The 11176-nt window shown below is 44.7% G+C and overlaps 1 protein-coding gene across 2 annotated transcripts in view; it reads left to right on the top strand.

The window, feature by feature from the left end:
• Window positions 1-2104: 2104 nt before the first annotated feature.
• Window positions 2105-11176, top strand: part of FBXL8 (F-box and leucine rich repeat protein 8) — a 48148-nt gene continuing 39076 nt past the window's right edge. For both annotated transcript variants that reach the window (XM_082270360.1, XM_082270359.1), the window contains exon 1: window positions 2105-2180. The gene's annotated coding sequence lies outside the window, so the exon portion shown is untranslated. The remainder of the gene's footprint in view (window positions 2181-11176) is intronic.

Genomic DNA, 11176 nt, shown 5'->3' with positions numbered 1-11176 from the left:
TGTTTATTAAGAGATTTGTGTCGAATTTTGTGTTTTTTTGGTAATTTTTACATGTGTGGAAATATCGGCCAATATCTGCCGATACCGATATGCGATCGGCAAAATATCGGTATCGGCAACGAAAAAAACTATATCGGTCTTTCACTAATTAAAACTTGGAAATGCATATACTGAAAGAACCATTTTAAATTTCAATTTCAGCCTTAAGACCGCATTCACACTGAAGCGGCACGACTTGTGCACTACTTCGGGGGCGACCTGTGAAGTCCCGTGCACCGCGACTTCGGCGCGACTTGCACGGACTTTATATAATGAATGTCTTTGCAAGTCGCTCCGAGGTCGCCCCGAAGTAGTACAGGACCCTTTTTCTAAGTCGGAGCGACTTGTGTCACTCCTATTAGAACGGGTCCTGTAGCAGTCAATGGACCGCGAGGGACCGCGACAAGTCGCCTGACAAGTCGCGGTAGTGTGAATGGAGCCTAAGGGAGGGCAAATGTAACTAAAGGGTTTTCAATGAGCATATGTCACTTATAATATAATTTATTATATGTGCACCCAGGGCCGCTGATAGGGGGGGACCACCAGTCCTTCTGTAGGGGGCCCAGGCACACAGGGGGGCCCCAACAGCACGGGGAACCGTGCAGTCGGGTGGAGGTACAATTACAGAAGGAAGCCCTGTGTGGCTCTCTGCAGCAGCTGAAAGCCAGTTTCACCCGCTCCTGCCAGCTTTCATTTGCTGCAGGGAGAGACACAGACACAGGGCATCATTCCTGTAATGCTTCTCCGACACCGATCCCCCTCCCTGTTCTGCCTGCTTCTGATCCCTCCCGTGTGCCCCCTTTTAACTGTGCTCCTCCCCAGTGCTGCAGGCTTCCCTGTCCTGTGAATAAATAACAAATTGTAAAAAAAAAAATAATAATAAACATTGTAATTTAAAAAAGGGTAAATTAAAATATTTGTAAATTTTTTTAACACTAAAAAAAAATTATATATATTTTTTTAAAACAAATGTAAAAAAACAATAAAAAATTTCTAATTTACCCAGGTTCTCTGTAAAAAAAAAATTTGGGGGGGCTGCCAGGTAGGGTGTACGGGGCCCCGTGATTTCTAACAGCAGCCCTGTGTGCACCACCCTTCAATTTCCTGTAATTCTCTCTTTATTGAGTAGACCCTATAATCTGATGATAAGTAGGTTAATTATGCGGAGTGGGCGGAGCTTCAGGGAAGTGGGTGTGATAAGTAATTGATAACTTTGCTACAAAGTGTCCCTGGAAATTTTTTTTCAAATGTTGGCAACTATGTGACTTCTGCATTGGAATAAAGCCCCGTACACACGTACCGATCGTCGTCATACAAACGTTCGTCTTTTCTCCCCGGGATGTCGATGTCTGTTGAAAAGTGCAAAGACAGCACAAGAATTTTGTCCGCCGACTTCAGCTGACTGCAGAAGTGATGTCATGTAATGGTTAACTTTCCCTGTGTTTTTTCTTTTCTTAACATGCCCAGTCTTGCAAATCTGCGGTCTGTCGGCTGATTTCTGTACTGACAGGCGAACAATCGTCCGTTCTGGTGTCGGCATACAAAAATTTTTATGTTTGCAAGAAAGACTCTTGTCTGCAGAATGTGCGCAGACAGCTGTCGGAGGCACCATACTAACAAGCGTACAATCGGCAGATCTTTCGTCCGCCGACGTTTGTATGACGACGATCGGTACGTGTGTACGGGCCTTAAGAAGCTAGCTGAATGCTTAGCAGAAACACAAGATCTCCGTCTTCCCCTCTCACAGAACGGTGGTCTGCCTTGTGTACACAGCATCATAGATTGTAAGCTCTAACGAGCAGGGCCCTCTAGTTCCTCCTGGTTTGAATTGTATTGTAACTGTATTGTCTTCCCTCACATTGTAAAGCGCTGCGCAAACTGTTGGCGCTATACAAATCCTGTATAATAATAATATGTTAGCAGTAGGATTTTGGATTTCTCCTGCTGATGATCGCAGTCAGTTTGTATGTTCTGTACATCGATCGCACGCCTCTTTTCTGTCATCTGACCCCAGAGAGCCAATACAGATTTGTAGGAGGGAAGGCAGCCTTGTGTTTCAGGAAGGGATTAGATGAGTGTGCAGGGTGTGTTCTTCTATAGACTTCTATTAGTAGCAGCTTACATTTTCTTGTACCATTAGGGTAAGTACATGGTATTGTTTTGTATGCGATTCCTATAGTCTTGTTTAGTGACTCTTTTATAAAGTGGCTTTTCAAAGCTTTTTATTCTAGTGACATTAAAGTGACAGTTCCTAGGAGAGGGTTTGTACTGCCACTGAATTGTGCCTGGGGACAAATCCTTTGACCTTTTTAAAAGCCACACCATGTGTGCAGAATATTGTCGGAACGACCAACGTCAGTGAGAGGTGACGTGACCGCTGCGTTATGTTCCCTTATGTTTAGCTTTAGGAAACTTTGTGACACATCCCTGACAACAAATGCAGAGAACAATGGCTGTTTCTATGTACTGTCATTTAGGTTTATTCATTTAGAAATCCAACATTGATTTACAGTGCTTTGCTTACAGTGATATTAACTACTTCTGGACCAGAAGGATTTGCCCCCTTAATGACCGGGCCCTATTTTGCGATTGGGTACTGCGTCACTTTAACAGACAATTGCGCAGTCGTGCGGCGCTGTACCTGAAATTGATGTCCTTTTTTTTCCCCCACAAATAGAGCTTTCTTTTGGTGGTATTTGGGGACCTGTGCGATTTTATTTTTTGCGCTTTAAACAAAAAAAGAGCGACAATTTTGAAAAAAAAAAAAAAAACAATATTTTTCACTTTCTGCTATATAACATTCCCAAAAAAATATAAAAATCAAATTTTTTTTAACATTTGAGGCCAATTTGTTTTTTGCTACATATTTTTGGTAAAACAAAATCCTTAGAGCCCATTCACATTGAGGCGACACGACTTCGGGGGGCGACCTGTGAAGTCGCATGCACCGTGACTTCAGCGCGACTTGCAGAGACTTCACATAATGGAAGTCTATGCAAGTCGCTCCGGGTCGCCCCAAAGTAGTACAGGACCCTTTTTCTAAGTCGGAGCGACTAGTGTCGCTCCTATTAGAACCGGTCCTGTACTACTCAATGGACCGCGACTTGTCAGGCTGACAAGTCGCGCTAATGTGAATGGGCTCTAATAAGTGTATTTTGATTGGTTTGCGCAAAAGGTATCGCGTCTACAAACTAAGGGAAAGATTTATGTCATTTTTATTTATTTTTTTTACTAATAATAGCAGCGATCTGCGATTTTTAGCGGGATTGCAACGGACAGATCAGACCCCTAACTGACATTTTTGACACTTTTGGGGGGACCAGTGACATTACTACAGTAATCAGTGCTAAAAATATGCACTGTTACTGTAATAATGACACTGGCTGGGAAGGGGTTATCCCAGTAAGTGATCAAGGGGTTAAATGTGTCCCTAGGGGCGTGTTCCTAACTGTATTGGGACGAGGCTTGTGAAATGATCACAGAGACCTGTGATCCTACATAGAAGGATCACAGGGGCTCTATGATCATTCCAGGGAGAAGAACGGTCAGCTGTGTTTACAACAGGTGCCCGTCCTCTCTCAGCGCGGAGCGATCGCGGGTGTCAGGTGGCAATCGGAGCCGCCTGCCCCATGCATTGGAGTCCCCGCTGCCGAGTGGAGGCAGGAGAACGCCACCGGCGGTGCGCTTGCCCCCTAGCTGCAGGCGTGCAACTGACGTAGACCTATGTCGGTTCGCGCAGAAGGTAAAACTGCGGCGGGCGGTCTGGAAGCAGTTAATGACCAGGCCAATTTATGCGATTTGGCGCTGCATTATTTAACCGACAATTGCGCGTTCATGCAACGCTGTACCCAAATAAAATGAATGTCCTTGTTTTCCCACAAACAGAGCTTTCTTTTGGTGATATTTGATCACCTGTGCAATTTTTATTTTGTGCGTTATAAACAAAAAAGTGCGACAATTCTGAGAAAAAAAAACAAAAACAGTTTTTCACTTTCTGCTATATAACACCCCCCCCCCCCCCCCCCAAGAAAAATGTAAAAATCTAATTTTATCACCATTTTAGGCCAATTTGTATTCTGCTACATATTTCTGGTAAAACAACATCCCAATAAGTGTATTTTGATTGGTTTGTGCAAAAGGTCTCGTGTCTACAAACTAGGGGAAAGATTTATGTCATTTCTTATTTATTTATTTTGTTTTTACTAATAATGGCGGTGATCAGCAATTTTTAGCGGGACTGTAGAGTAATCAGTGCTAAAAATTTGCACTGTTACTGTAATAATGACACTGGCAGGGAAGGGGTTAATCTAGGGGTGATCAAAGGGTTAAGTGTGAGCCTAAGGCAGTGTTTACTACTTGTATGGGGGAGGGACTTGTGGAATAAACACAGAGACCTGTGATCCTAAGAGCCGGTTCACACTAGCGCGACTTGTCAGGCGACTTGTCAGCCTGACAAGTCGTGCTCCCTCGCGGTCCATTGACCGCTACAGGACCCGTTCTAATAGGAGCGACACAAGTCGCTCCGACTTAGAAAAAGGGTCCTGTACTATTTCGGGGCGACCTCGGAGCGACTTGCATAGACTTCCATTATGTGAAGTCCCTGCAAGTCGCTCCGAAGTCGTGGTGCATGGTAATGCACAAGTCACCCCCGAAGTAGTAAGGAGTCGTGTCACCTCAGTGTGAACCGACTCTAAATGGGAGGATCACAGGCGCTCTGTGTTCATTCCAGAGAGAAGAACGGTCTGCTATGTTTACAACAGCAGACCGTCGTCCTATCTCAGCGGGGAGCGATCGTGGTTGCCCGACGGCAATCACGCCCGCCGACCCCGTGGATCGGCTTCCCACTTCCTAATGGGGGCGGGCACGTCACTTTGCCTGTGAGGGGCTGACTGCCGCAGTAAATAGTCGTGCGGCGGTCGGCAAGTGGTTAACAGAGTCAGTATTGATGGGGGAACGCTTCCCACAGCTCCGGTGTTGTATCAGTACGCCGGTACCCATCAGAAAATGTAACGGAAGTGATGTTGCAGACACAATTGCTTATTGCGCACGCTCCGTGCGCTCCAACATGGCCGCTATGCATTTCAATAGGTTTCCTAATGTGACAGAACAGGAAGGCGGCAGCGGACCTCTTCTTACACCCAAACAAGTATTCAATGTCCCACTTATTTTAGCAGGTAACTCACCTTATATACTGAAATAGACTTTTTCATCGCGACCAAGTGAAATAGTCTATTTCACGATATAATCACTTTGTCGCTGGGGTGTACCAAGATGGCCGTTGCCACCTTCTGCCTGCAGGTTTCTGGCTATTTTTACTATTATACAATAATCGTGCAACTGTCATACTGTGATTCTGTATATAGTTACATACTTGCCAAAGTTATCATATTGCATAGTTATCATATAAGGTGAGTTTACTGCTAAAATAAGTGTGAAATTGAAGACTTGCGTGGGTGTAAGAAGATGTCCGCCGCTGCTTCGTGTTGTGTTCGATTAGGAAACCTATTGGAACGCATAGCGGCCACATGTTGGAACGCATGGTGCATGCGCACTAAGGAATTTTTTCTCAGAACGTCACTTCCGTGACATTTTCTGATGGGTAGCGCTATTCTGACAGGACACCGGCAGTAATTGTATGTAGATAAATCAAACATGCTGGTTGTACCCAAGTTGATTGATGGATCTACTTGGGTACAACCAGCCTGCCCATGCAAAATTTGGCCGGTCCCTGCTGAACCGGTGGGATTTCAATCCATGTATGGCCAGCTTTAGAGAGGAAAGCTGACAGTGCTGAAGTTCACAGGCCCATAAACAAGAATGGAGGGAATATCAGGGAGATAAGATAAGACACTCTCCTTGTAAATTTAACTCTTCCGTGTCTTGCAGCAGAGCTTGTCCTGTCACCTATCCTCCTTTTCTTTTCTCCCTCCCTAATCTGTGTTCCCTCCTCAGTCTATGTCATTCCTGTTGCTTTCTTGCCCCTTAACCACTTAAGCCCCGGAAGATTTTACCCCCATTCCGACCAGGGGGTATTTTGCGATTCGGCACTGCGTGACTTTAACGGACAATTGCGCGGTCGTGCGACGCTGTACCTAAACGAATTTGGCGTCCTTTTTTTCCCACAAACAGAGCTTTCTTTTGGTGGTATTTGATCACCTATGCGATTTTTTGATCATGCGCTATAAACAAAAAAAGAGCGTCAATTTTGCAAAAATAGCAATATTTTTCACATTTTTTTATATGAAATTCCCCCCAAAAAAAATGTAAAAATCAAAATTTTTTAACTTTTCGGCCAATTTGTTTTATGCTACCTATGTTTGGTAAAAAAAATCGCAAAAAGCGTATTTTGATTGGTTTGCGCAAAAGTTATCGCGTTTACTAACAAAGGGAAAGATTTTTGTCATTTTTGTTGTTTTTTTTTTAACGTGTAATGGCGGCGATCTGCGATTTTTTTTGCGGTACTGCGACATTGGGGCGGACAGATCGGACCCTTGACTGACATTTTTGACACTTTTGGGGTTACCAGTGACATTTCTACAGTAATCAGTGCTATATATATGCACTGTTACTGTAAAAATACACTGGTAGTGAAGGGGTTAACTTTATTTGGGAGGGAGGGGCTGTGTGTATCCCTAGGGGCGTGCTTTCTACTGTGATTGGCTGTGGCTTCAGCTGTAAGGACACTGATCAACGGATCTACATACTAGATCCGAGTGATCAGTGTCTTAACAGCAAGGAGAATGACAGGTGGCTTGTTTACACAAGCTGCCTGACATTCTCCCTCTCCCCCGCCGATCGCCGAGTGACCGGCGGACATCGGGTCCGCCGGTCACACGCGCGGCGGGGTCCGTGACCACGCGGGAGCGGGAGCGCGCCTCCGGGGGCGCGCGCTCGCTCCCTAGACCCTCACAAGCTAGTGACGTAGCCCTACGTCACTTTGCCTGTGAGGGGCTGACTGCCGACGTAGATCTGCGTTAGGCAGTCGGCAAGTGGTTAAAAAAAAAAAAAAGAGACCGTTAGCCTAATCTAGAATTGGACTCCGCTGGGTAGGATGACAGTTTGCAGGAGCAATCATGCTAGTAGTAGCAAATATTCAAATGAGAACTTTGAAGTCTGAAATGTTCCATGTGAATAGCAGTTGGAACATTAATTACCTGGTCCAAAGAGATCTTCAAGTCGTCGGTTCCAGGTGTTCTGACACAGGCCAGGTGTCTCTTTCATCCTCAGTATACCTGGAGAGGCTCTGACATCTGATCTCATCAGAATGGTACCAAAGTTAGGCTTCTTTCACACGGCCGCTCCGTGTGAAAGGTCCGCTGCGGGACTTTTTTTTTCCACGGAGCGGATGACATTTGTGTCATCCGCTCCGTGTGCCCGCATATCATCCCATCCGTTTGCGGATGATATGCGGACATAATGTAAGTCTATGGGCACTGCGGATGTCAGCGGATGACACCGCTGACATCCGATTTTCCTTCCTTTTCGTTTTTAACACGGATGAAAAAATAGGGTTCTGTTCCATTCGAAAAAACGGAACAGAACTGAAAGGAGGAAAATCGGATGTCAGCGGATGGTATTCCGCTGACATCCGCAGTGCCATTCACTTACATTATGTCCGCAAACCGATTGGATGATTTGCGGACACACGGAGCGGCCGTGTGAAAGGACCCTTATGTGTTTTTTTTTTTTTTCCAGAATTGATGGTCTTTTTTTTTTTTTTTTCTTGTTTATAGCGTAAAAAATAAAAACCACAGAGGTGATCAAATACCCCCAAAAGAAAGCTCTATTTGTGGGGAAAAAAAGACATAAATTTGATTTGGGTAGTGTTGCATGTCTGCGCAATTGTTAGTTAAAATAACGCAGTACCGTATCGCAAAAAAAAAAAAAAATGGCCTGGTCATGAAGGAGGTTAACCTTCCAGGGCTGAAGTGGACTAGAGTTACAGTAAAGTGGGGTACACACACAAAATTGGGTGACCGATAGTCTGATTTTCCTCGTTATTTCACAGCAAATTGGAACCGATGAAAGAAAATTCGTACGAACATTCTCGTGCGACAAAGGCTTTTTTTTTTGTTGTTCATTGTTTCTGATCATGCATAGTCTTTCTTTTCTGATTTCTCTTCTACAAAAATCCTACAAAAATGCTACACATTAAACAAAAATTGTTCGTTTTTTCCCGTACGAGAAACATTTTGGAGTTTGTCCCTTTGAGAATTTTCGTACGAAAATTCTGAATGGTCTGTAGAAAGTTCTGTACACACTATACGAAAATCGAACGAAAATAAATACTTTGGGCGAAAATGTTCACCCGATTTTCTTATAGTGTGTACGAACCTTAACCACTTTACCTCCGCTCACATGGAGGCTACTGCGGCACTTTGCCACGATCCCGTCCAGCGACGTAGACCTACGTCGCTGGACTCCTCCCCCTGTAGGCGGCGCTTGCGCGCCGCCGGAGGCGCGCTCCTGCTGTCTTCATTCACAGCGGGAGTCGGGCCAGGGGAGGAGCAGCGGCGATCGCCGCTGCTCTTACCCGATCGTCGGGGATCGAGTCTGGAGATCAGCCCGCTGTGTGTAAACACAGCGGGCGGATCTCCATAGTGACAAGGAGTGACAGATCGGACTGTTCAGCATAGCTGGACATCCGATCTGTCCCTGTCTCACAAAGTCACCTCCCTCCCTACACGTCAGTAAGCACCAGACATACATTAACCCCTCCCTCTCCAATAAAATTAACCCCTTCACTGCCAGTGTCATTTTTACAGTAACAGTGCATATATATAGCACTGATTACTGCAGTAATGTCACTGGTACCCCCAAAAGTGTCAAAAATGTCAGTCAAGGGTCTGATCTGTCCGCCGCAATGTCGCAGTCCCGCAAAAAAAATCACAGATCGCCGCCATTACACGTTAAAAAAAAAAACACCAAAAATGACAGAAATCTTTCCCATAGTTAGTAAACGCAATAACTTTTGCGCAAACCAATCAAAATACGCTTATCGTGATTTTTTTTTACCAAACATAGGTAGCAGAAAACAAATTGGCCAAAAATTTAAAAAAAATTAGATTTTTACATTTTTTTGGGGGGGGATTTCATATAAAAAAATGTGAAAAATATTGTTATTTTTTCAAAATAAACACTCTTTTTTTGTTTATAGCGCAAAAAGTAAAAATCGCACAGGTGATCAAATACCACCAAAAGAAAGCTCTGTTTGTGGGAAAAAAAGGACATAAATTTCGTTTGGGTACGGCGTCGCACGACCGCGCAATTGTCAGTTAAAGTTGCACAGCGCCGAATCGCAAAAAGTGGCATGGACGGAAGACAGCAAAATCCTCCGGTGGTAAAGTGGTTAAGCGGTCAATAAACAGACAATAAAACTAAACTAGCCCATTCTTAAAAGACACAGGCCAAACATTAAACCAGTTAAGATAGTTAAATACATCACACTGTCTATCTAACACTGAATGACTAACCCACTAAAAACACAGTGAAATATAATAAAATTTAAAGAATGGGGAGGAAGAATGCAAAGCTTTGATGAGGTCCCCTTGGGGTGGTTTGCTAACAGAAGAGTGATGGTGGTATAAATAGGCTGCAGGTCTGTGGATTAATAGCTGGTTAGCAGCACAGGTTACAGGAACCCTATCTCTAAGGGGGTCCAGGCAGGGTATGGACCGCTCTTTAAAAAAAACTAAGCTGACAGAATTTAGAGAGGGGGTGTCCCTTTCCATGGGGGTCCCTTGTTATTCTACAGGTAAAGTTTTTGCTTTATGTGATGTTTGTACAAAAGGGGTTAATTCTGTAGTGCCTAGGGGCATGAATATTCGACTTAATCCTAATTAACAGTTTTGGGCATGTTGATCCCATAGGACGGTGGTTCTAAACCCGCTTTCAGTCACAGCACCCTTTAGTCCTGGTTCACACTACCGCGACTTGTCAGGCGACTTGGCCGCCTGACAAGTCGCAGTCCATTCAGTGCTATGGGAACCGTTCTAATAGGAGCGACTCAGAAAATAGTTCCTGCACTACTTTTGACCGAAGTCGGAGCGACTTGCATTGACTTCCATTATGTGAAGTCCGTGCAAGTCACGGTGCAGGGCGACTTCACTAGTCGCCCCCTAAGTCGGATCGCCATAGTTTGAACCGACACTTAAAGGTACACAAAATCCCGAGGCACCCCAGTCTAAAATGGAACAAAATGTAAATGTTACTTATTAACCACTTTTGGACCGGAAGATTTTCTCCCTTAATGACCAGGCCATATTTTGCGATACGGCACTGCGTTACTTTAACCGGTTGCCGACCGCCGCACGACTATATACTGCGGCGGTCAGCCCCGGCCAGGCAGAGTGACGTATCGGTGCGTCACTCGCCTGTCACTGACTTGCGAGCCTATCGCGGGCGGGCGCGCGCCCGCCGAGGCGCGCGCCCGCCGCGGCTCGTTCACAGGCAAGTCAGTGCGTGTGACCGGCGGACTCGATGTCCGCCGGCCACACTACGATCGCTCCTGTGAAGGGAGAAAGACAGAGCAGCTTGTGTAAACAAGCTGCCTGTCAGTTCTCCCTGTGTAAAAGTGAAGATCTGACCGTTCTACTATGTAGAACGGTTGATCTTTGCTTTTACACCAATAGCCATGTCCCTACACAGTAGAAAGCACGCCCCTAGGACACACTTAACCCCTCCCTGTCCAATAAAGTTAACCCCTTCCCTGCCAGTGTCATTTTTGCAGTAACAGTGCATATGTATAGCACTGATTACTGCAGTAATGTCACTGGTAACCCCAAAAGTGTCAAAAATGTCAGTCAAGGGTCCGATCTGTCCGCCGCAATGTCGCAGTACCGAAAAAAAATCGCAGATCGCCGCCATTATGCGTTAAAAAAAAAAACACCAAAAATGACAAAAATCTTTCTCTTTGTTAGTAAACGCGATAACTTTTGCGCAAACCAATCAAAATACGCTTTTTGCGATTTTTTTTACCAAACATAGGTAGCATAAAACAAATTGGCCGAAAAATGTTAAAAAATTTTGATTTTTACTTTTTTTTTTGGGGAATTTCATATAAAAAAATGTGAAAAATATTGTTATTTTTGCAAAATTTACGCTCTTTTTTTGTTTATAGCGCGTGATCAAAAAATCG

The sequence above is a fragment of the Pelophylax lessonae genome (assembly GCF_965119305.1).
Source record: "Pelophylax lessonae genome assembly, chromosome: 10".
Lineage (NCBI taxonomy): Eukaryota > Metazoa > Chordata > Amphibia > Anura > Ranidae > Pelophylax > Pelophylax lessonae.
Note: the sequence above shows the minus strand (reverse complement) of the source record. Positions and strands in the feature narration are given on the sequence as shown.